Genomic DNA, 5,091 nt, shown 5'->3' with positions numbered 1-5,091 from the left:
GTATCGGGAAGACGCGAACTCTGTCTTGTCACTGACTTGTGGGCCCAAAAGTCTGCAGTACTTGACATGTTACGCAAGTGGGGAACACACGTTCTCCACTTTCCCTGGCACGCGTGTTGTAGCGCCTGTCCAGTTCCTTCGCAGTAAAAAGACCTTATTACCCATGGAGACATGTGTAGAGCATCAAACCCATTCCTGTTGCATCCAACGGCACGACGATTCGTAGGTTTGCTACAAAGGGTCTTCTTCTTCCTCCGTTTATCCCTTCGCTGCGCCGCACTCTTGCTTTGTCTCTCTCCAAAATCCCCCATTGTCACAACAAAGCTCCTGCGCCTTTGCTTTCTCCACCATCACAATCAACCAAGTTAATGCCACCGCGGGCAAGGCTCTCCAAGCATACCTCTCCAATGGCAACGGAAGACCTGAAGTTCTCTGAGTGGGAGAGATCCAAGATCTCCAACCAAGATGCAAACCTGCTCAAGAAGCTCGAGCTCATGAAGAAGGACAATATGCTGATCTTCCCCGGCGAGGAAAGCTTCCCCACACCGCGCATCGGATACCAGGTAACTTTCGTTGACCACCTCATCTGCGGTTTGTCCAGTCCTATCCACGAATTTCTTCGTGGATTACTCTTTGTTTACGGGCTACAGCTACACCAGCTCACTCCCAATTCCATCCTCCATATCTCCATCTTCATCACCCTCTGCGAATGCTTTCTCGGGACCCCTCCCAATTGGGGCATGTGGAAACACATATTCCTTGTCCGTCGCAACAGCTCCCACAACATCGCCTACAATGTAGGTGGTGTTGTTATCTGCGTCTGCCCAGATGTCGAACACTTCGATGTCAAATTCCCCGACTCTGTTCAAGGGTGGCGCAAAAGATGGCTCTACATCCGCGAAGAGCACGTCGACTCGCAGGAGTACAATGTCGCGCCTTTTGATTGTAGCGAAAAGATCCTTCGACGCCGGTTGTCGTTGCCTATTCGACGGTACCTCGAAGGAGGGATCCTCATGAGGGGGAGAAGAAGTAGGGGCCATAGGGCGGAGTGCACTCGGGATGGTGGTACGCGATTTACCCAGCTTCGGATCACCTGCACGATGGCAAGGCCTACTGCTGCTTGTCTGGAATTATCTGAGCACTTTCGCGTTGTTACAATGAGTTGTGGTTGTGCCTCTAGGGCTCCCTGGATCCGGCTTATAAAGGCGCACGGATCTAGGGTTTACATGGAGAGTCCTAGCCGGATTACAGGTTGCCTAACTACGGTACAATGTCTTGCTGTGTACGTCAAGGATCCTCCTTCCATCTATGTCGTACTGGATCCGGGTCCCTCATGGGCCTTCACGGATCCGGCTTCATCCGAAGGTCGGTTAGGATCCGGCTCCCTGACCCTGGGCCGGACTTCATGCTTCATGATCAACAGCAACTGGGCCGCCCGATGGGCCACATGCCACACCACCGTCTATGGGCCACCCGGGTTTGCCGAATCTAGGCACTGTCGATGGTACACCAATGAAGTATATACCCACAACAGTAGCCCCCAGAGTTCTCCGAGATTCACCCCTTGTTTCTGCCTTGCTAACTCTTCACGTCTTCCGGCAATCTCGGTAACATGGGGAAACTTGAAGAACTCCAACTTCATATTTTCTTCTTTCCCAACTCTTGGTCGGAAAATATCTTTATCCCGCGGGACTTCATCCATCGACAGTATCGTTGCAGCATGTCTCCGGGTTACTCCCCTGCTTGGACGAGAGTTCAGAGCTTTTCAAACTGCTACCCAGAACCTATGAAAGGTTCAAATGGTTCCGCCAATCTTGGCGCCATTTTCGGGCGATTTGTGCGGTAACTTATCCTTAGCCATTTTTACCGCTTAGGGTTTTTGACACGTGTCGTTCATCCAACGGCGCAACGCTTGCATTCCATCCACAGGATGCAGAGCATGAATTTCTTCCCTTCGGCCTATAAATATCCGCCGTTCAACCCTAAACCACCCCATTCGCCCCCTTTTCACCTCTCAGCACAGCGCCGCCTCCGAGCTCCTCCTCCGCCGCACCGGAATCCGCCGGAAGTTCACCGGAGCACCATCGCCGCCACGTGCTGTTCTTCGTGTTCTTAAGTCCGACGAGCTACCGCGGCGAAACCTCGCCGCCGGCGACCCCGACCACCGCGGAAGCCATTCCGGTAAGCTCTCAAGCTTTGTCTTCTCACCGTAGTTGGTAGGGATGACTAGGCTTTTTAACATAGGATCCGACTAAGTTCTGATCAACTCGCATTTTTCTTCGTAGATGTCGTCTTCTACTCGGCCTCCCTCGTTCGAGCCGATCCTGGCGACTCCAATCTCCTCCACCCCTCCTCCCCTCATCCCAGTTCATCTGGAGCCTCAAAAAGACTCCGGCAAGAACATTGAGGGATCATCAGCCAACCCGGAGGAAACTGCGGGTGCTGAACAAATGGAGAAGAAGGTGGAGGAGGTGACCACCAAGAAATCAAAGGCTCGCACGCGAGATAGCGAGGCCAAAGGAAAATGGTGGCCTTGCTTCACCACGGAGACCGAACTCCGCAACCTCGAGGCGGAGGGTTTTCTAAATCCCGGATCTTGGCGTACGATTCCAGGCGCCCTGAGGCCTGCTCCCGAAGCCGGAGAGTGGGTGGTGACCAAGGCGCTCGTCGAGCGTGGCTTCTCTCTCCCGCCCAGCGATTTCTTCTCGGAAATCCTGAAGCCGTACGAGCTTCAACCTCACCACATTACTCCGAATAGCATCTTGGCCATCAGGAACCACGTAACGCTGTGTGAAGGCCACCTCCGGATAACCCCGGAACTTCCCCTCTTCGAGTACTACTTATCCATCAAAAAGGAGAAAGTTTCACAGACTTCCACGCTAGCCACCTGCGGTGGCGTCACCTTCAAGCGCCGCCCCGGGCGCGTGTACCCGCACACAGATCGCCATGAATCTGCGCGGTACTAGTCCGGCAACTTCTTCTACCTGAAGGACGTGATTGATCCGGCTTCCCCAAAGGTGCTGCCAGATTACAAGGATGCCCCCCCAGCGAGACTCCGACCTGGACTCAATGTCCCCATCTTTCCGAGTCACCTCAATTGACTCGGGCAATTAGGCGGATCTGCAAGCTAACGGACTAGGGCTTGTCGGGCAAGGACCTTACTATGTCCTGGTTTACTAAGAGGATCCAGCCCCTACAACATCGGGACCGCCTGCTGTTCCAGTACATGGGGCGCGACGATGTCATGCGCGCATCTAAAGACAACCTCTCCGCCGACGCCTTGGACAGGCGGCTCCGGGTGCTGATCAAAGTTCCACGTGATCTCAGGATCCATGTGTGCAACATGGATATTCACACTAACGGCTCCGGGACCGCGGTATGTTTCCTTGACTCAACTATTGATTCCTTTTTCAGTCTTTGCTAAATTTGTCTAAGTGTTGGCTGGGTAACCTAGCTTGAGGCCCTCGAGGAAAACGATCTCGGAACTCTCCTCCGAGTCCCTCACGCGGGCAACACCGACCCGGAGGTCGCGTCCGACGTGGAAGTCCCCGAAGCTCCGCGTCCCTCCAAAAGGAAAAGGGGTGCTTCCTCCAGCCCAGCCACTAAACGTGCCCGCGAAGCGCCTAGCACCGCGGCTACCCGAAAGGCGGAGGCGGAAAAGAAGCGCCTCAAACTCATCGACACCAGCAACCGAGCTCAACCCAACATCCACCAATTTTTCAGATCATCCGGGTAAGCGCTTGATTTCCGTCTGAGAATTCTTTTGCTACTGTGAATCATCATATGCTAAATGTTATGCCTTTTTTATTTTGCAACAAAAGCTCCGGAAGCCAGCCCCAAAAGATCCCCAAGAAGAAAACGAAGCCATCTCCGGCTTCTGTGCATGTCACACCGGAAGTGGAGGTTCCACCCAAGGCCTCTTCCTCCGCCAAGCCAGATCCCAAGGATGTCATCAAACTTGATGATCTCCCGGAGGAACCAACTGCCAAATCCGGCAAAGGCGATTCCGGCAAGGGCGCGTCCTCGTCTGCACCTCCGCCTGAACAGCCTATTGTTACCTCAGCCGAAGCTCCGGCTGATGAAGTTGAGAAGAAGTTATCCCTAAGTCGTGCCACTGGCACGCCCCAGACCCACCCTCGTCTCTTTCCGGTTCTGCAAAAAGTCCCCCTCTCACAGCGCCACGCGGAGATTTCCACCATGATGGACCAGGTGTGGGGGCCTGCGAACACGGAGGAGCAAGAACTGAACGACCTGGAAAGTGATCTCAAGATTTTCTTCACCAAGCACAAGAACGTGCGCCAGGTAACACTAGCCCCCAAGCATTGGATTGAACATTTTTCCGAGTAACATGTGTGAGCCAATGCTTTTAAATGCGCACCTTAGCGGAAATTTAGAATTTTCTCAATCTAAGAATTTCTGGCTAACCACTGCCTGCTTCTCAGAACACGCGAAAACTACACGAAGATCTGCGCGTCCATGTGCTGGAGCAAATGAAAGAGATTGAAGGGCTGCGCCAGAACGCCGAGAATAGCCAGAAAGCTTTATCAATCCTGGAAACCCGCGTAAAAAATTACGAAGGTAAGAACTCCGGGTTGCTTGCGTATCTTATCATGAACAAACATAGTGTATAATTTGTGTGGATTTCCGCCTTACAGAAGAAATTGCCAAGCGCCCCACCATCGACGCTCTTTCCGCCAAGATCCAAGTTTTGGAGGCTGAGAATGAGTCTCTCAAGAACTTCCTGAAAGAATCCTCTGCGAAGGAAACCACAGAGAAGAAGGAGCTCTTGGAGAAACATGCTCGAGACATGGCGGAACTTGCTGATAAGCTTAAAAAGAGCCAGCAAAGGGTTTAGACCTTGGCGGCGAAGAATAAGAGTCATGAGGCGGAGGCGGAGGCGGAGGCTATTGACAAGATGATTTTCCATAAGGACCTTTTTGTTTAACTCCGGCTTCCTCATACTTTGCTTTGTCTGCGGAAGAAACTGACCGTGCTTTTCGCAGCGAGTCTTGGCTTCGAATGGACCAAAGAATCGATCCTCAAAAGGACTGAAGCGTATGATGAGGCGCGGGATTCAATTGATAACCTCTT

This window comes from Lolium perenne, chromosome 4, assembly GCF_019359855.2.
Source record: "Lolium perenne isolate Kyuss_39 chromosome 4, Kyuss_2.0, whole genome shotgun sequence".
NCBI classification, from domain to species: Eukaryota; Viridiplantae; Streptophyta; class Magnoliopsida; order Poales; family Poaceae; genus Lolium; species Lolium perenne.
The sequence above is the reverse complement of the archived record's forward strand: the minus strand, read 5'-3'. Positions refer to the sequence as shown.